Source organism: Helianthus annuus, chromosome 3 (assembly GCF_002127325.2).
Source record: "Helianthus annuus cultivar XRQ/B chromosome 3, HanXRQr2.0-SUNRISE, whole genome shotgun sequence".
Taxonomy (NCBI): Eukaryota; Viridiplantae; Streptophyta; class Magnoliopsida; order Asterales; family Asteraceae; genus Helianthus; species Helianthus annuus.
In genome coordinates, this window is record NC_035435.2 from 15,460,631 (window position 1) to 15,483,056 (window position 22,426).

A 22,426-nucleotide genomic window follows, 5' to 3' on the forward strand; every position below is an offset into this window, starting at 1 on the left:
GTACAAAATACAGGAGCCAAGAAGGGCTCTCAAGCTCAAACCCTAACAAGCATAAAATCAACAAATTGAAGGGGTAAATCCAACCTAAATCGAAATCCAAGCACGAATTCATGATCACCTCGATGAAGGGATCATAAGGTATGCCAAATTTCATTATTTAGTTCCATCTTGAATTCTTGGTGAACATATGAAATCGAAAATTTGGCTTGCATGATTAAAGTTTGGATGAATTTAGGATGAAATCATGTCTAGGAGTAAACCCTAGTCAATAACTAGTTGAATTAGTGTTGAAATTATAAAGTTCATGATCATCCATTATGGGTCTTTAAATGGGTTTTGTAGAAACATGATGAACACTAGAACCATGATTGTCAAACTAGTGTTATTCAAACTTTATGAAGTTAATCTTGACATTTAACCATGAATTTGATGATCTTCTAGTAAAAGATGTTGAAATTGGCAAGATAGGTAACCATAAGTTTGATTGTTAAATTCTATAAAAGAATGCCCATTAGGTGTTTGTTAAAATGCCTAAATGAGAAGTAAAGTGTTGAAATTCAAGTGAAACGCGTAATTGGCAAGCTTGACTAATTACATGAGATATGGGATAAAACGGGTTCTAACCATAATGTTGATTTGCCTTAATCGTGCATATTATATGATTAAAGGTAGTTGACTTTAGAAAGTCGAACTAACCTATGATGAAGTCGAATAGAAGTTTCGACATAAAGTCCGTAAGATGAACTAGTCATAATAATGATGACTAATCTAACCATCTTATGAATTATGATGCTAGTTTGACTCTTGACAAGCTAGATGGAGGCTTGGGGAAAGAAGCGGGTCGAACGGATCGTATACGCGGAAAAGAGCATAATCCGGATACTAGGTAAGTTAAAGCTTACACCTTTTATTAACAACTATTGGTTTTATAGATTATGAATAATCAAAAGTCATATTTGACTTATGATGTTTTGACCCGTCATGTGCGGTTCGGAACAAAAGACAATAATGATAAACCATGTTGAATGATTAAAAAGAGCTAATAAGATCATTTAGTCATGCAATGACTAATAAATAACGAGTTCTGAATGATTACCTTGTAAGGTAAATCAATACAATTAATAAGGGTAAAACGGTAAGGTGGTCACTAGTTGACGATAACCGTTAGTTTTGAAGGACACTTTATGGCGTAAGATATAAAGGGGTCAAAATGATCAAGAAATAGATTTATAAGGAAAATTGACCGTACGGTGTAAACCGGTACAAGTCATGTAGACGAGATGATGATAAATCCATCTAGCAAAAGTAAACGGTCATTTAGACCAAACGGGTCAAAAGGTGAAAATATCACCCTTTGACAATACCGACTAATGGTTTGTCGAGTTGTATAATTACAGGAATAAATATCGATTGAATGTTGACATCGCTATTACTTAGTGGCTACTAAGGCAAGGTATCAAAACGGCTCAATATATTGATCCGAGCCAGGTTTGTATAATGATTCAACTCGTCATGTAGAACTTGAGGTTCTATAAGAGTTAGACAAGGATAAAATATAGATATTCGGTTATCATTAAGGTAAACCGAATAAATTGCGTCATGATTATGGTATTTTAGAAATATAATGGTTTCTAAAAAAGATTATAGTTTTAAAAGTGGGATTTTGGTCGAACATGGCTTTAAAGGTCCTTCGTCGTAATAGGAGGGGTAAAAGTGACCAAAATGCCCTTATAAGTGAAATTAAGCAAACGACCCCTAAAGGTTGCTTAGAAATGAGTTTTGTGACCAAATAGATACTTGTATTTAGTATAAAAAGTGAAATATGCGAATCTTTGGGTCAAATGACTCTATATGAGTCTTTGCCGTAAAATGATAATCCGAGGGGTAAAACTCGGAATAAATAGATCTCCACATTAAATCCTCCACACATATAGTTGTGGTGGAAGATAAATTGATAAATAATATGGAAGTACAATGCTAGAAGTGAATGGGTATGAATTATGCGGTAAAAGTGTTTAAATACCCTTAATGGGTCAAAATAAGCTTCTAAGTCAAAATGGGTTAAAGAAGGTATACAAACCCGTGATTTTGAGCCTAATATAATAGGATATATTGAAATTATGAAGTTCATGGGTTTAAAGATCAAATAGGCATGTTTGTTTGATAAAATCACGAACGGGTCAAAATTTGGTAAAAAGGGTAATAAGCCAAAGATTTAAAAGTCTTAAATTTTGTTAATCCGGATGTCGGATTTTAACTCCATATGATGGAGAATTAAACTACGGACGCGTAGGAAAAAGAATCGTGTAAAACGGATTAAAAACAAGAGAGTTATGTCCGTTTCAGTAAGAACTAATGGCTGAGAAAAGTGCAGAGCTGACACGGCCGGGTGATTAGCTGACACGGCCGGGTGAAGGTTCTGTGAAAAATTTATGGTTAGCTGACACGGCCGGGTGGTTAATCCAAACCGACCGGGTGAGGGGGCTGAAAACAAAACAAAAATAAGTTCTTGTTTTGTTACGTTAAGCACGGAACTTGTTTATACTCGATTATTAAAGTGTCAAAACTAATTATTTACATGGTTTTGACCGTAGGTGAAGATGGACCTAATCCGGATGAAGATCAAGCGGCGAGCAAGAACCGAACACACGTTAAATGAAGCTTCCGCGTCAAATCTTGATTTGTGTTATTATAAGTGAATTATGTAAACACTTATAAATTGTTTTTGAAATGTTGTAATCATTTGGGAATGTTGGTATAACAAGTTTTGTAAAGACACATTTTAGCATAAAAATGTGTATCTTATTATTAAAATATTAATAAAACCAGACGGGCGTTACATTAATCATTATAGCACTGAAAATGACGGCTATGCCTTCTTGTCCCCGACTTATGACAAGTATTGTAAAACTGGTGATAAGATAAAATCGCAAGAAATATTAAATGATTACCTACGGGTTTTTAATATCTATGAAATTCTTTTTGAAAAACTATTTTCAAAATGTGTCGGTTAATTGTATTACCATTGAAAGCTGGCGTATTTTCAAAAGATTGAACCGCAGGTACCGAACTTTGATATTAGGCTAGAAATCCGGGTCGGGTATGACAAAGGCTATGGGATTTGTAACTCTTCAGGTTAAGGTCTATAATGTCCAAAGCTCTTTTATTTTGATCCCGACTGTAGGCGTATACTCGAACGCTTGTATAGACGTTTATATATATTCAAGCTTTTATTAATAAAATATTTTTACTCAATACTTCCATTGCATATAAAATTGTGATACTGTTATTCAATCTTCACGCTTATACTCTACCCACCGAAAATCGGGGTGCGACAGATTGGTATCAGAGCTACAATTTGAGCGAATTAGACACTAGCCTTTTGTGTCTAAACTCAAATATCACATATGAAGATTCCATAGGACCATTCTGAGTTCTAGACCCAGACCTAAGACTACTCCTCTCTTTATATATAGTTATTGATTTCATAATTGTCAGGAAATGCCTCCGAGATGACATGGACAAGGTAAAACACCAATGATGGGCCGAGGACCACCACGACCCCAACAATCCCACTCGCACCATTCTAGTGGATCATTCCATGCTTCTAACTATATAAACTCACCTCACCTCACCCAAGCTAGATACCTGAAGATGATAACTCTGACCTAGAAATGCCCAACTTTGGAACTAAACAATACCTCAGTGAATTGTCTAGTGACAATACATCTTACCATGGTTCCCCATATCATGGTTAGATATCTTATGTATATTTGCAATAAAGGAAGCAAAAAAGTTGAGTAAGTAGAGTAGGCAAAATCCGGTAGCTTGGTGGACTTACATTCACGAGTGGACCTCCTCAGAGATGGGGCTGTCTCAACAGACGAAGGAGTTATCTTAGGCGTAGTCAGGCCTGAAGTTGTATTTGGCAATGTATGGGTGTCTTGAACAGATACAGGTCCATCGAGTTCTACTAGGCCATCAGGATCAACTGATGTAGTAGGAAAATGAGACGATCTTAATGCATCAATATCACAAGTGAAAGGGTCAATGTTCAGAAGATCTGACTTTCTTACATCGTGCAATTTGGAATATGCTCGAGGCATGAACATGCCTCGATACATACAACTTCTTAGTTATAAGATCAAAACAACGATATACTTTTTGTGCAGTGCCATAACCTCTCGGACCACTAGCATAACCCAAGAATACACATAATGCTGACATCTTTGACATTTTGTCCTGTTCAACATCAGGACGAAGAACAAAGCAAGTACCTCAAAAAAACCCTTAATTTATCGTAATCTGGAAGTTCACCATATAGTTTCTCAAAAGGAGACATCCCAGAATTATGAGCAGTAGGGATCCGATTAATCACATGTTGGGCAGTTCGGAGTGTGTCTCCCGAATAAACACTCAGAACATTAGCAGATAGAAGAAATGAGTGAGCAGTTTCCAAAAGATGACGGTGTTTCCTTTCGGCAACATCATTCTACTGAGGGTTGTCGGTACAAGATGCCTGGTGTATTGTACCATCTGAAGCAAGTAACTGGCTAAAACCATTGGAGGTATATTCACCCCCTTGGTCACAACGGAAACACTTTATCACAGCCGAATGTTGCGTCTTAACATATGCTCTAAATTCCTTGTAAATGCAAAAGAATTCAGATTTACGCTTCATAAGATACACCCAGGTATAACGAGTATAATCATCTATAAAAGATACAAATTAGATCGACCCACCCTTATTGAACACTAGTGATGGACCCCACACATCAGAATGTACAATGTCAAAAGGAGCAACAAAATAGGAGATACTTTTTTTCAGAAGGCAAAGCAGGGAATTTAGCAAGTTTGTAACCACTACAATAAAAAATAGCACAAGTGTTCAATTAACCCAAAGCACCAGTAGAAACCAAAAACTTTAAACGTGATGCTGATACATGTCTCACACGAGAATGCCACCGATAAAAATTAGGAGATAAACGACTCAAGAAAAAACAAGACAATTCAACACTAGAAACAGCAACATCAATTTCTTTGAGACCATCCAAGACATAAAGTTCACCTACCCTACGACCAGTCCCAATCACTCTCATGGAACGTGGATCCATTACGCAACAAACATAATTAGAAAAGAATACCCAATGGCCAAATTTGCACAACTAACTAACCGAAACAAGGTTTAACGCAAGATTGGGAATATAATAGACATCACTAAGAGAAATAGAAATATGAGGGGTAACAACAGATCCAACAGCCTTTACTGGAACTGATGTAGCACTAGCAAACATAAGAGACGCAAACAAAGCAGGTGTCAAAGATACAAAAGATGACAGATAGGTTGACATATGATGAGATGCACCAGAATATAAAATCCAAACAGATGAAGGAATACCTGAGGTACTAGATGAAGACATGCCTGAATTTAGAAACAATCTTAATTGCTCAAAAACATGAGGAACTGAATCAGTCATTGGAAAAGAACCAAAGGGTGCATTCAAATTTGAAAAGTGTAATCTTTGTTGTGTTGTCTTGTTAACGAATAATGGACACTTAGATTTTCAATGATTTTTCTGTTTGCAAAATGCACATTGATCGAAAGCAACTCTAAAAGCATGTGTAGATGAAAAAGAATCATCATTTCCCACCATAACGTCAAATACCAAGCAGAAGCAAATCAATCCAATATTAAATACAAACCCAACAACGGAAGCAGATACGAACCAGTGGTGAACAAAGCCATATACGAACCCGAACGGAACCAACGGTTACAACAAAATACGAACCCAACAACGAACTCAGCCAAATATGAACCAAACAATTGCAGATGAACATGAAGAATTAATACCCAAACAATCACTTACGAACGAGACGAAAAATTAATACCCAAAAATAATCTCCCAAAACTAAAAGCATCTACTATCGCCAAAGTGATAAATCATTTTTTTTACCGTGATGATGTCAATGACCATAAAGTTCATCCACCAAAATATCAAACAAACTAACTTAAAAGCATCATGCAAAAGAACTGTTGTCGGCTACCAATATTCTAATTATGTAGTAGTTTTTAGTTTGATTTTCACCCTTCGAACAATATAATCACAAGAATTAATTCTTGTTGATTTCTCTATCTCAATATTGGCTAGCACATATGTGATTGGTTGGTCAACAAAAGATAACCAAAATACTTCCTTTTCTTTGTTTGGGAAACGGCACAGAGAACCAAACAAAATAGAAACCACACAAAAAAAGTAAAATATCTTTCCTAATGATTTTCCTTTCTTTGCGACGACGATGGGATTGAGCGGAATATTACGGGAACCCAAAACCACACACAATAATACTATAATTCAGATGGAATGATGCCCCAAATTTTAACGTCATACTCTCTTATCATCAAAATCGAATATAGCTCTAATACCATGTTAATTAATAAACAAAAAAAAGAGCGGCTAGGGTTTTATTATTATAAAAGGTGAATATATAAAACAAAGAAAAGTGAGAAAGACTATAAATAGATGGCTATCTAGGGTTACTGGCTAAATGAGCTAAATAATAAACCCAATACAAAAAGAGCATACTAGCTTTATTATGATAACATGTTTCTATGGGCTTTTTTTTTGCCAGCCAAGAAGATAACTTTATTGCTCAAAACACAATACAAAGGACCCTTAGCAAGCAGCAAAGGGGCACAGAGAAATAACAAACAACAAGCAGCTATGGGCTAGTATTAGTTGATATATACGTACATCTTTTTAGAACCATTAAAGTTACATTGATGATGAACTATCTATGTGCATGAATAGTTATAGGTTTTGGGTCTTCAAACCGGTTTATGTATTTTCTAGAAATATTGGATTAATCAAGGAATTACTCATTAAGAAACATCTCTTTTGGTGTATTAAAGTAGTGGAATTGGTTAATCATGTTTGAAGGGAAACAAACTCAAAGATACGTCTATGTGAGTTTGGGAAAACTGACCTAAGTTAGTAAAATTATAGATTTGAATTAACCATGTTCAAGTTGTTTATGAATATGAAATCCAGATAAGAACATCATCAGGATGTGTTAGGCCTATTATTTGAGGTTTAAAGGTCTGAATAATGGTGTTTAGATGCGGTTCTTATGATGAATATTTACACACTTGGTATGTTGACTTCAGGAAGTCAACAAGAAAATAAAGACACTCAAGAATTAAAGGACCCCCTTTAGGTAAAGGTGAGTGTTACATGTGACAACCCTCACTAAACCAGGTATCCGTACAACTAATTAATCTTAATTACGTGCTTAAAGACTGTGCTTGATTACAACTGATGACGTAAACTGCTTTCTAATTTCTGTAACCCACATACATATGCATCACATTTCATACTGTCACTCCACTCATTACATACAAACTTTAGTGACATACTTGATGCACAAAGCATAGTTAGCACAATTAGCGGATAACTCAGAAATATACTGACAGTGCAAGTACATAGACAGACAGTGTTTTGAGACCCAGTATGGGCCAGGGACAAAGTACTACACTAGTATGGGTGTAGGGAAGTGAGGACCATAAGACTGTGTCACTAAGTGATAGTTTGAGTGCCGGAAAGTGCCTAAAACTCATTTTAAGTGCAGAATTCTGCATGTTCAGCAAAAATTCAGCTATTAACACACTCGTATTATGCAGAGAATTGACTAAATGGTCCTGAATGCTTTCCTAAGTGTTGGGAATTAATTGTGTTACAAAAAGATACATAAAAGACACTACACGGTACAATTTCACACTTTAACGGTACGATACCTAACCGAACAACCGGACATTACCCGGGACACCTAAATTTTGTCAGGAACATTGTTTTATTATTTTTAACTAATTATGGTCTCAAATACCCCAAAACACTATAAAATATGTCATGCACATAATACCTTAGATAATACACTTGACCTACTAAATAATTACCTACATATGATCAAATGTTACAATTAAACCCCCCCCCCCCTCAATATTTTCGGCTCCAAGGAGGGATCCACCATCATCATCACTAAATCCCCATTAAATATTCCCTTTAAATATGATTGGGCCTCCTTACTTGAGTTAGTTGCCAAAATGTAAGATCATGATCCAAGTATGGCCAATGGAGTTCAAGGAAATCATTACAACTTCACACTCCCCAACCCCCACACTCTCTCTCCCTCTCTCGGCCTACATACATCCGCCACCACCACCCCACTTCAACATTCATCCATTCCAATTCCAAGTTCAAATTAAGTGCTAGAAGAAGTCTTGTGGAGCTTGAAGCTTGGAGGTCTTGAAGGAACATCACACATTGCTTTCTCACACCATCTTCATCACCTTTGTTCATAAGTTCATCCCTAGCCTTTGTGCTAGTTGTAAGTCTTTGATTACACTCTTGGTTACTTGAATGTTGATTATTCGAAAGATTGTAGTTTGATGTTTAACTCTAGAACACAAAAAAGATAATGAACAAGGAACATGAACATAAGTTTACATAAAGATGAAATCTTGTTGGATTAGGGTTGGTTAAAGCATGCATGATATTCGATCGTTGATTTCTTGATAAACCCGAGTTTAGGATGTTTGTTGATACTATTTAGTAACGTTTAAACTATAAAGAAACATGCTGATTAGCATTTTCAGCCAACTTCAACTGGCTGTAACCGGATCATAATAAATCGAAAAACTGATTTTCTAAAGCCTAAATTATGTATTTTCGAAAAACGAATCAAATGTCACTGGAATTGTAATTTTTCGAGGTAGTTTACTATTTTTAAAGGTCTGTTTTTGGACAGCAGCTCAAGCGGCGTTTTTACTGCAGAAAACATGTGTTATATTCTTCATCATAACTTAAAACCTGAGTAGAACTAGCTCATGAAATTTATACTGTAGATGATCACTGATGTCGTTGTGATCCTCCAACTGGAATTTCGTCAATCGGACTTACGATGAATTTTAAACGAATTATTCCGTAGACTGCAGTCAGAAAGTGACAAATCTGATTGCAGTCCGGTAAATGATTTTCTATAAAATATTGTAATGAACTGGACCCCGATACACAATAATATTTGGATTGTATGAGACATTATGTAAAAATTTGGGAATTTTTTGAGTAACTTAACTATTTTATTAAAATGCCCGAAAACAGTTCAGTTTTGAATATTAAAGCTGAAACGACATAAGTAGTATTTTGCATGTCTAAATGTCGGGTTGGTTATGTGAGAACGATCTAACGTGATATATGTTAAAGAAAATGATATGCTATTTAGCATGGACACCTCCATTTACAAAGGAGACTATGGCGAAATTTTCTGAAAATCCTAACACTTAGTAAATATTTTCTAGACAAGTGTTTACTAGCATATTTTAGACTATGTTTTTCAAACATAAACCTCGCCATAATTTTTGTAACAAAATACAAAGTATCGGAGGTTGGTTTTATACATGAAAATGGTTAAATATATATTCTCTAAAAGGGACTTAAAAATATAATTCCAATACGAGCATACATGTGTAAAATATCCCATCCTTGGGAAGGAAATGCGTATATAAAATACTTTAGAAGTATTACTACAAGAACATTGAATGAACAAATATTCCAACACGACATATGATTAAGTTGAAATGTTAATTATCTTGAAAAATAATTATCACTCGGAATAATATAAGAAACGTAACTCAAAACATTAAACTCTATGCCAAGGCATGGCCCGTTCGTCTAATAGACATTAGTACGTTGTAGGTTGTCGTGTAGCTAATAGAGTTTGAGATACGGTACAAGACGCACTACTGTGAGTTCATGTCCCCCTTTTCTCTTAACTATTTTTAGTTTTATACTTCGGGGGTGGAATACATGTTACAATTTATTACGGACATTTTATACATGGTATAGTTAGCTTAAGGAGGGTTTTTACTATGCGATCAAGTGAGTGGTGGGCATGACCCTTAAGGCCATTAATCCTCATTGTAGGACCACGGGACATGAGTGATAAATCTATTTGGGTGTAGCGAGCCCACACCCATGAGCCGGGGCGTCCCATAGTGGTGACTATGTCTTCATACCGGAGACAAATTTGCTAGGTTTGAGTCTTCCTGCACCAGTTTCACACATACCATTGGCTTTGCAACCCATTGGTGATCAGTTTTTCCTTATTGCTACATACCAGGGACTTTTATACATACAAGACTTATTTTAAAGGCTTATACACACAGACATACACATGAACTCGCTCAACTTTTTGCTGATATTTTTAAACTACATGGATTTCAGGGAATTATTCAGATCTGGCAAGTGATGCATGTTAGCTGCGTACTAAATAAGGATGTCATCCAGGGTCGTAGGGTTTGGGAAGTGTAACTCCTTCCTGGACGGGTTGCATGTCTCTGAACGTCGGTTTATTGAAAGCCTCTTATGAACTCATTTTTAAACAAGTCATGGTCTGTAATGTATTTTGGGATTGATGTTTTAAGACAATGTTGTTGTGCATTTTTCTAAACTATTCTAATGGATGAACATCACGTATTTTTTTTTATCATATAGCATTGTTGTGATTGTTGCTATGGTATTAAGAAGTCACATCAAATAATCCACGCTTCCGCAAAAGCAAGGGTGTGACAGCTTGGTATCAGAGCCTCGATCATAGCGAACTAGGATTCTTTCTCGAGTCTAGACTATGATCACTAGCGCTTTCACGAAAATGATTTCAAACACTTTTTACATTGCATACACTAAATGTCCAGATCCAGGGAACAAACGTTTTTACAAACAAAAGGCACAAGTACACATTTCAAAAGGCTATGTATATAATTCAGTGTTAGAGGCTGAGGGAGTTCAGCCTTAGAGGCTGGGGGAAAATTTCAATCTTAGAGGCTGGGAAAAATTTGGAGTCTTAGAGACTGGGAAAGGTTTGGTCTTAGAGACCAGGGATTTAGTCTGAGAGACTTGGAAGTTCAGTCTTAGAGATTGGGTGGGATAGTCTGGGAAGACTAGGATGCATACATGATTACATTGCTATTTGCTTACATGCTTATCTGATATATGTGCGTATGTTGTGGATGTGTTACAGACACCATGGCATCTTCTTCTTCTGATAGCGGAGTGTTCGACACGATCGACCCTATGGCCATTACCTCGGATGACGAGATAGCCACGGACTTGGAGGTTTACACATCAAACGCCACGAGTACCGACGAGGACGATTTTCAGCCTATTGCCCTACCAGTCTTCGGAGACGACTTGCCCTTAGCTGATGGTCTACCGGGAGAGGATTTAGCACTTGTCCTGATCCCTGCCCCTCTCCCATTTGCCCCAGTTCCCTTTGAGGAACAACCTCTCGACGCGTTACCCGATGGCGACATCGATCCACTTATCGAGGGTCCCCCGGAGGGAGACCAAGGTGGCGGGGCCCCATGGAGGACGATGTTCCACTAGCTGAGATCCTAGTTGTTGACCCCGTTGTTCCTATGGTTGAGATTGCTGCTGCTGACGCCCTTGTTGTGCCACCTCTCGAGGCTCCTGTTGTGGAGGCCTTACCCGATCCGTCCGATTCCTACCCGCTTGAGTCAGCATCATCCGCCCCTATTCACGCCCAGGATGTGCAACACTACTCCACCGACACTGATTCAGACATGGCGATGTCTGCTACACCCATTGTTTTCCATGACTTTGACTCGGAGCCTGAGGTCGAGTTTTTACCTGCTGAGCCTACTCCAGCTGATCCAGAGCTTAGAGTTGCACCAGAGCCTGTTTTCGCTCCTGACCTTATTCCTGTTGATCCACCAGTTGTTGCACCACCAGCTGCCGAGGTCCCAGTTGTCGCACCTATACCTGACCCCATGCCGATGTTTGATGACCTTGCACCTTTTGCTACACATATTGATCTGAGATATGCCGACACCCGTAACGGGTGGATTGAGGACGATGATGACTATCCTCCATTTGTTCTACCTGTCACTCCACCTGCTGCACCTATTACCGCACCAGTTGATGTTCGACTGTTCCACCCACACGTATCTGACACCCACCGCACGGACTTACCCACTACCTTTCTTCAGGATATACCTCCTCTCCGTTCTGGGGAAGGACCTTCTACTGGACCGCATGGTCACATGCCACCCTTGACCGCAGCTTTTCCATATATACCCCCTTTTGCACCGACTACACACACAGCTTTTACTTCTACAGCACCTTCGGGTGAGCCATTTATGTGGTCTTCGCCCAATGTTATGCCTTTATCAGACCCATACCACCCTTTCCATGTGGGATATACCACGGATGATATACTCATATCCTTGCAGTTACAGCAGGATGCGTTGAGCCGACGAGTCCAGACGCTGGAGAGGATTCCACGTCCTACCCCTTGTCATTGCCAGTCTCCATTTGCGACACCACCAGCTCCTCTCGGACTGCACCCTGATTATGAAGACTTTTGAAGACCACGTTTTTTATTTTTCATTTATTGGTTGTTATACTTGTTAGACGACTCAGACAAGGGTGATGTGACCCTTAGTCTCTTTTGACATATGATACAATTGTAAAACTATATTGGTGGTTTTGTTTTATGCAAAGCTTAATCGCAGTATAGACCCTGGGGGAGGCGGCGGCATATACTTTGACATGCACTGAGCTGAAGGAGCTCATGAGGAAGAAATACTGTTCACGGGCCGAGATACAGAAACTGGAAACTGAATTCTGGCACCTCAAAATGGACGATCCAAAAATTGATGAATATGTGCAAAGGTTCCACGACTTGTCACGCGTTGTGCCGTATATGGTTGATCCCGAGTTTAAGTGCATTGAGCGTTTCATCTGGGGATTGGCACCCCAGATCATGAGCATGGTGACGACGTCCAAGCCTCCAACGATTACCGAAGCCATTAATCTCAGCGTGGCACTTATAGAGGAAGCCATCAGATTGAACAAGTTTTCAATCTCTAAACCGAAAAAGAAGGAAACACATGTTAAATCATCACCAAGTGAGAACAAGAGAAAGTTCTCAAACTTCAAAAAGGGTACCAGCAGTGTCAGCAGGAAAGATGAGGGAAGTGCACCAGCTAGGGCCAGAACTGGTGCCGAAAACAAAGGAAGAGGACACATGGGCACCCTGCCAAAGTGTGATGCATGCCAATATCATCACCCCGGCCCATGCAAATTCAGGAAATGTGAGTCCTGTGGGAAGACTGGCCACTCAAAGGAAACATGTTGGGCTGGTAATGGTGTTGGACGTGGAAATCAAAGAGGTCATGTAGGAGGGAATGGAAACCGCCAACAGGGAGGAAATGGCGGGAATGGGAATCAAGCTGGTAACCGGGGAGCTAACACCAATCGAGGCGGAAATGGAAATGGTAACGGTCGAGGACTGGGATGTTTTAACTGCGGAGACATCGGGCACTTCAAGCGCGAATGCCCGAAACTCAATCAAGCTCAGGGAAGGATATTCAACATTGGAGCAAGGGAAGCACCCCAGGACCCGAACGTTGTCACTGGTACGTTCCCGATAAATCAACACTTTGCATCTGTTTTATTTGAGACTGGTGCCGACTATAGCTTTGTATCGTTAGAATTTAAGAGTATGCTTGGGTTAACTGCTAGTAAGTTAGATATTCCATACTCAATCGAACTGGCTAATGGAGAGCTAGTTGAAACGAATGAAGTCATCAGAGGAAGCGTGATAGAGCTGGGAGAGCAAGAGTTTACACTGGATCTACTGCCAGTCGAGTTGGGAAGCTTCGACGTGGTAGTAGGAATGGATTGGTTGTCAAGAAACAGAGCTGAGATTGTATGTCACGAGAAGACCATTCGCATCCCAATAGCGAATGGAGAAACGATTGTGGTACACGGAGAGAAGCGTGATATGCCCTTAAGGATCATTAGTTGCTTGAAGGCTAGGAAATGTTTGAAGAAGGGATATGTTGCCTTCTTGGCACACATCCTGAATAAGGAGGCCGCTGAGGCAAAGATAGAAGACATTCCTGTCGTAAGGGAATATCCTGAAGTCTTTCCAGAAGACTTGCCAGGATTGCCACCGCAAAGACAAGTCCAGTTTCATATTGACTTAGTCCCAGGCACCGCGCCGGTGGCTAAGGCACCTTATAGACTTGCACCTTCAGAAATGCAGGAGTTGTCGATGCAGCTTCAGGAGTTGCTAGACAAGGGATTTATCAGGCCAAGCTTCTCGCCTTGGGGAGCTCCAGTCCTGTTTGTTAAGAAGAAAGATGGTAGTTTTCGCATGTGCATCGACTACCAGGAGCTGAATAAGTTGACAATCAAGAACAGATATCCGTTGCCAAGGATTGATGATCTATTCGATCAGTTGCAAGGTTCAAGTTTCTACTCAAAGATCGATCTCCGATCAGGATATCATTAGTTAAAGATACAAGAGGAGAGTATTCCCAAGACTGCTTTTAAGACTCGCTATGGACATTACGAGTTCCTGGTTATGCCGTTTGGTCTGACAAACGCGCCCGCAGTATTCATGGACTTAATGAATAGAGTCTGCAAGCCGTACCTCGACAAGTTTGTGATTGTGTTCATTGACGATATACTGATTTACTCAAAGACAAAAGAAGAGCACGAACAACACTTAAGAGCTATTCTAGAGCTGCTTAGGAAGGAGAAGTTGTACGCGAAGTTCTAGAAGTGCGAATTCTGGTTACGCGAAGTTCAGTTCCTAGGTCATGTGGTAAATGGAAATGGAATCCATGTGGATCCCACAAAGATCGAGGCGATTAAGAATTGGGAGTCTCCGAAAACGCCAACCGAGATTCGGCAATTCTTGGGTTTAGCTGGGTATTATCGCAGATTCATTGAGGATTTCTCGAAGATCGCTCAACTTTTGACCTCTCTCACGCAGAAAGATAAGAAGTTTGATTGGGAAGACAAACAGGAAGAAGCATTCCAATTGTTGAAGAACAAACTATGTGACGCACCAATCTTATCTCTACCCGAAGGCACTGACGACTTCGTGGTATATTGCGACGCTTTGCGTCAAGGTTTGGGTTGCGTGTTGATGCAGCGTCAAAAAGTTATAGCCTATGCTTCGCGCCAGCTGAAGGTTCATGAGAAAAACTACACCACGCATGACTTGGAGTTAGGCGCTGTGGTGTTTGCATTGAAGATCTGGCGACATTACTTGTATGGCACGCGGTGTACCATCTATACGGATCACCAGAATCTGCAGCACATCTTCGACCAAAAAGAGCTTAACATGAGACAAAGACGCTGGGTTGAATTGTTAAACGACTACGATTGTGAGATCAAGTATCACCCAGGGAAGGCGAACGTAGTCGCTGATGCCTTAAGTCAGAAAGAAAGGATTAAGCCCATAAGGGTTAGGGCTTTGGAAATGAGTGTTCGGACAGACCTCTCGTTGCGCATTCGTGCCGCGCAGAGGGAAGCTCTCAAAAGGGAAAACCTCGTGAATGAATACCTCCGTTGTATGGAGAAGCAATTGGTACCAAAGGAGGATGGAACATTATGTTTCTTGGGAAGAATTTGGGATCCTTTCTTTGGTGGTCTGAGGGACATTATCTTTGATGAGGCTCACAAGTCACGGTACTCGATCCATCCAGGATCGGATAAGATGTACCAAGATCTTAAGGATTTCTATTGGTGGCCAAGAATGAAAGGCGATGTAGCGGTATATGTCGGCAAGTGTTTAACTTGCGCCAAGGTAAAGGTTGAATACCAGAAGCCTTCAGGTCTCCTGCAACAACCTGAAATACACCAATGGAAATGGGAACAGATTTCTATGGACTACATAACGAAATTGCCAAGAACCCCCAGAGGTCACGATACGATTTGGGTAATCGTGGACCGTCTGACCAAGTCTGCACACTTCTTAGCAATCAAGGAAAAAGACAACATGAGCAAGTTAGCTGAGCTATACCTGAGAGAGATTGTTGCACGTCATGGAGTGCCCCTCTCAATTATTTCTGATAGAGATGGAAGATTCGTGTCAAGGATTTGGCAATCCTTCCAAGAAGCCTTTGGTTCTCAGTTGAACCTGAGTACTGCCTTTCACCCGCAGACAGACGGACAGAGCGAACGAACGATTCAGATGTTGGAAGACATGGTGCGAGCTTGCCTAATGGATTTAGGTGGAAGTTGGGATACACACCTACCATTGGTAGAATTTTCATACAACAACAGTTATCATGCAAGCATTCAAGCCGCACCGTTCGAAGCTCTTTATGGACGCAAGTGTCGATCACCGATATGTTGGGCTGACGCTGGAGATAGACAGCTTGTCGGACTGGAATTGGTCCAGGAGACAACAGACAAGATCGCACAGATACGAGAGCGCATCAAAGCGGCTCGTGATCGACAAAAGTGTTATGCGGGTCGAAGAAGGAAACCTATGTAATTTGAGGTGGGAGATATGGTTTTGTTGAAAGTTTCACCCTGGAAGGGTGTGGCACGCTTTGGAAAGCATGGGAAGTTGAACCCGCGGTACATTGGATGTCACACCCCTATTTTTCCACGTGTCACCGGTGGGCCCGGTGGGGAGTATCGTGACATAATTGATTTCATCATAGTCAAACAACGCCACATATAAATGCACAGCGGAAGCAAAAGATACAGATTTATTTCAACTGAATAGATTATGATGTTTATGTATCACAACAGTCGAAACAGATCCACAGGCGGGTCAAATAAAAAGGGAAACTGTTCAACAGACTTTGACATCTAAAGCTTGCGAGACTTGAGTAATGACGCCTGGAGTAGCCAGCCTATTTCGTTTAGTACCTGCGCTTAGCCTTTTTGGAAAATACGTCAGTTTGCACTGGTAAATACAACTTAACTGACTCATTTTGAAAAGAGTTTGAAAATTGATTTGAATGCACTTCGGAAAAAATATTTTTATAACTTGGGACAATTATTCAAAATAATCTTGTATACAGTTTTACTCATTTGTCGTCCATTAGGGCCGGTTGTAAGGCCGGACTTAAGTTAACTGACACGCCACAGGTATAATGCCCACAAGTTCGATTCCTTATAGTGGGATACCAGTTTTTACATAATGCATCTATCAGGTGTACGCCTACACCCCGTGCTCAGGTCGTGACCATTTCTTTGAATGATGCCAAGGATATCCGGGACATGGTCATTTAACCCCCAAGGGCCATACACCAAATAATACATATCAAACAGGTTATGTAAATACATCAATCACAATACGATTTAAATGACTACATACACCCGACCAAGCGGTACTTTTATAGTACCGTATCCCAAGCCCGTATAGGGAAAATAAGTTAAGGGTATTTACCTGAGAAATGTATAAATCAAATACAGCAAGTGCACGTATCTTTTACTGGGCTCCTAATCTGGAATGAAGGTTTTTAATAACCTATTAGAATCCTAACGGGTCTTTAATTAAGCTTAGACTTAGACCGGTTAGTTTTCAAAAGGAAGACACGGTTCAAACGCATGATAAAGCGAAGACCGGATTAGAATGTGGTTTTGACCCGACAAGCTTGAATACTTGTTTAATATGGGTAACTTAATCACATTCTGAATATTGAGACAAAAACGATTTGGTTTGACCCGTTTCGGCTAATATATGCAAACTAGTTACATAGGCCGATCCGAACGCGAAACATGCGTAACGGGTAACCATAAGAGTCATGAACATGTTCCATAAGTTAATATGCCTTTGATATGTTGTGATATCAGTAGGATATCTTCCATTATGCCCAAAATGAATTTAAAACCAACTTATGCCCCGAAGGGGTATTTTGGTCATTTTAAAGGTTATAAAAGAATATAAATGGTAATCTGAGTTATAGGTCTGATTAAATCGGTAAAAATACTTAATTTACTAAGTTACATCAGTAGGGTATAACTTATATGTGAAATTTATCACTTATAACCAAACTTTGCATCTTAAGGGCATTTTGGTAATTTCACATAGACTAAAAAGGTCAAAACTGAAATTCTGAGTTTAAGACTTTTGCTTACTGCTAAAGTATGAAAGTTTACTTAAAACATCAGTAGGTATCAAGTCTTATACATCTAAAATGGTTTTAATACATACTACGCGTTAAAAACGCTTAAAAAGGCGATTTGGAGCCATTTCCGGGTTTTTAAAGAAAAGGTGATATTTTTATAATTCCAGAAGGCTCAAAATAATTTATTTATCATATTAGGTCAGTAGAAAAAGGTTTGGGGTCAAAAGAACTTGTAAAACCCATTTTATAGCCCAAAAGGGCAAAACCGGCAATTACCGAGTCAAGCTTAGAACTCTAAGTTATGCTCAGCATAAAAATAAATAAAAATCTCCAAAAATCCCAAAATATTATATTACATCAGTGGGTAAAAAGTTTGGTATCAAAATTGGGTTTTGATATGCTATATGCTAATTATGCGGTTTATTTACTAAAAAGCTTCTTAATTACGCTAATGAGCATAACTCCTAATCTAGACCTCAAACTGATGTGAAACTTTATGGGCATGTTTATAAATCAGTAATAAAGGTTTTAGTCCTTTCATATTTTCAAGAATCTCGTTTTAATATCAAAAGGGCATCATGGTCAACATTTAGGCATTATGGAATCATGCAATGAACCTCAATTCTAAAGGACCAAGTAGTATAACTTTAGAAGGTTATACTAACATATAACATGGTCACAAGGGACCCTAAGGCATAAATAAACTCAAGCTAATTCGGGTCAGAACTGAAAGTCAAAGCAAAGGTCAAACTTTGCGACTTTCGGTTGTGAACCGAGCCTATACTTAGAATTGTCGGATTGAACATGTTTAGACATGTTCAACTAATATTTACCAAGTTATTAAAGTGACAAAACTGATTTTATAGCTTCTTCATTATTAGTTATTAATTTTATTTAAAAACAACCCGTTTGACTTTTATTTTAATTAGTTTGACCCGACAATTAACTTATGTAAACGTGGTAATTAGGAGGTGTCCTTTTGAGAGTTTAACACCTACCTAATTACGATCACGTAGCCATGTTTGTTGCGAACAATGGCTCAACCGATTAAAAGTCAAAGTGTTTATCGATAACGCTTGACTTTTCGGTTTAAACGCTAAACAATTAAATTAATCATGAAGGAATCACTTACAAAAGTCCAAAGGACTGAAAGAGGTTCTCAAGAAGCTCAAGACCCTCAAGGAATTCAGAGAAATCAAAAAGGAATGAATGGTGCAAGTGAAACCCAAAACAAAGGGGGTATATATAGGTTTTTGAGAGCCGTTAGGATCGTTCCTCGTAAACCGTGATCAAATCTGAGCCATACACCTATTACCCATAGTTTACAAAACAATGGGCAGCCCCTAGATTCAAGGATTGAGAGACAAGAGCAAAACCAAAGCTGGTTTTCAAAAATCTGGTTGCTGGCACCTCTATACGGATCGTAAGGTCTTGTATACGGTCCGTAAGGGCCTTGCCTGCACATGGGCACTTTCAGAACTTGTCACATTTGGCCCCTGCACTTGATAATTGTCATTCCCGACACATTTGAGGCCCGTTAAACCATTTTTAAGGCTCTACAATGATGCCTAAGCATAGGGAAAATGAAACATGCTCAAAAATATGCCGAATGTTGGTTCGTTTGGTCGTACGGTCCCGTTGTTCAGCTAATTACGACGAAACACGGATGGATGCTAAAAACGATCTAAATTGCGCGACGAATGGAATTTTATCAAGACAAACACTAAAATAAAATATTTTAGTGCTTACATAAATTTTTGGGTGTCCGGGGATATACAGAATGCAAGATATGCGTGAAAATGCAAACTTGTGCACTTTTTGACACTTTTAGTCCCTGCATGACCTAAAAGTTTATTTTTGCGCACCAAACACCTCTAAGCCTATATCTAAGCCATATAAAGGTTAAATAGAGTATAATTAACTCATGGTCATATTCCGAAAGGTTCGGAACCCTACGAATTGACATACTTTTGCAGTTTGACGCTTTTAACCCCTTGTATACGAATATTGCCATAATTTTCTCATACTTAATCGAAACCTTGTGAAATTTTTATCACACATTCTTGTGAGTATAATTTATCATTACAAAGCTTCGGGTCTGCTAAAGGATCAGTCAGAGGTATATTTGGAACATGTTGACACATTTAGCCCCTGTAGTTTGTAATTCATCACTTTCTTTCACAATTAGCTTCGTATGATCCATGATTTATTCGTTTAAGGGTATAAACATCTTGTAGGGTTATTAAAAGATATATTTATTCATTGTTGGCATTTTGAATCCTTTTACGCACATAGATTTCTTGTTTGTCAACTTTAGTCCTTCTAAATCAATCCTTTGCACGTTTTAAGTCCATGACACGTGTCGATATGACATTGGACGTGAATTTTCGAGGTGTTACATCCTCACCCCCTTAAAAGAAATCTCAACCTTGAGATTTACTGAAACAAATGAGGGTATTTTTCTTTCATTGTGGATTCTACCTCCCACGTGTACTCGGGACCTCTACGGGCATCCCATTTCACCTTTACAATAGGCACATGCTTTCTCCGAAGCTTCTTAACCTGTCGGTCCTCAATCGACAAAGGTTTCTCCACAAATTTCAAGCTCTCATCTATATGCACATCTGTATGTGGTATGACTAGCGATTCATCCGCTAGACATTTCTTCAGATTGCAGATGTGGAATACATTGTGAATACCATTGAGCTCTTCAGGCAAGTTTAACTTATAAGCCACTGACCCTACACATTCGATGATCTCTAATGGTCCTATATATCTTGGGCTTAACTTACCTTTCTTGCCAAATCGCGTTACCTCTTTTCCAAGGTGATACCTTAAGCAGAACCTTATCACCAACCTCGAACTTGAGGGGTTTCCGCCTTTTATCCGCATAGCTTTTCTGCCTATCTCAGGCAGCTTTTAGGTGGTCGCGAATCTGGACAATCTTGTCCGTTGTCTCAAAGACTATATCAGGACCTGATAATTGAGTGTCTCCAATTTCTGCCCAACAGATGGGCGTTCTGCACTTCCTACCATATAGCGCCTCAAAAGGTGCAGCCTGAATGCTAGTATGGTAGCTATTGTTGTAGGAGAACTCGACCAAAGGTAGGTGCTTATCCCAGCTACCTCCTAAATCAATCACACATACGCGAAGCATGTCTTCCAGAGTTTGGATTATACGCTCACTCTGCCCATCTGACTGAGGATGGTAAGCCGTACTGAAATTTAAGCGCGTGCCCAAAGACTGTTGGAAACTTTTCCAAAAATGGGATGTATATCTGGTATCTCTGTCAGAGATAATGGCCACTGGTACTCCATGCAGAGATACAATCTTATCAACATACAACTGGGCTAACATGTCAGAACTGTAAGTTTCCTTAACAGGTAGGAAATGCGCTGACTTAGTCAGTCTATCTACTATCACCCAAATAGTATCATTTCCTTTCTTAGTCTTTGGCAACTTGGTGATGAAATCCATCGTCACCATTTCCCATTTCCAGGTGGGAATTTCAGGCTGTTGCAGCAAACCTGACGGTTTCTGATGTTCAGCTTTGACTTGAGCACACGTCAAGCATTTAGCTACATAGGCAGCTATAGACTTCTTCAAGCCTATCCACCAATAATGTAACGCCCTGCTTTTTCAAACATCCTACATTTAGAAACCTTACGTGAAATTCTATCTTTGGAAATCTTGTGTTCTTATAACCATTCTTTCATCGTAATCGTTGTAAAATACGGAACTTGCTTCGTAAATAAAACTTGTACATTACACTTTTTACCTAGTTAAATCATGTTTTATTTCATATTTCACCTTGTTACAAGTTAGGGGAAACATTGTTGCATATTATTACACAACTTAATTAACAAAATTACTCATTATAATGTTTTAAAAAAATAAAAAAATAAAGAAATATGGCAGCCCAATTCAGCAAAATTCAGCCCCATATAGTTGGGTTTTGTGGGCTAGTTTCAAGGTGTAACCCCTTCTAAACACTTCCAAAGCCCAACCCATTGAAACCCTAATCCTTCCCCCTATAAATACCACTTATAACCAGCCTCCATACCACTTTTGCAACCCTAAAAACTCACAAAACATCCACCAAACCGTAGCTGAAAGTAAGGGTTCGAGTAGATTGACACCCCTTCACGAAAATGAGCATAACTCACTCAATTCTTATCCGATTCACTCGATTCTTTTTCCTACTTGCTTGTATAATCATGGGGTTCGATTCCTAGACTTCTCCTTGGAGAAATCAGACCTGGAAATGCCCCGAAATAGTCCATAAACTTTCTGTTTGTTTTTATGTTCATCAAAAACTTGTTTAAACCTATGCAACTTGTGTCTAACACATCTCATACCTATGTCCTAATGCTTACAACTTATCCCATGGTTGGTTAAGCTTAAAAACAAGGTTGAGACATTTAAAATCAGAGGATTAAACCTCATAAACTTGGTGTTTTGTTTAG

General features: G+C 39.1%; 1 long non-coding RNA gene across 1 annotated transcript; it reads left to right on the plus strand.

Annotated features, from left to right (window-relative positions):
• On the plus strand, positions 1-2,825 carry LOC110928660. The gene is made up of 3 exons (XR_002586535.2): positions 1-138; positions 797-886; positions 2,595-2,825. It is a non-coding gene; the product is annotated as an uncharacterized LOC110928660 (long non-coding RNA).
• The last annotated feature ends 19,601 nt before the right edge of the window (positions 2,826-22,426 follow it).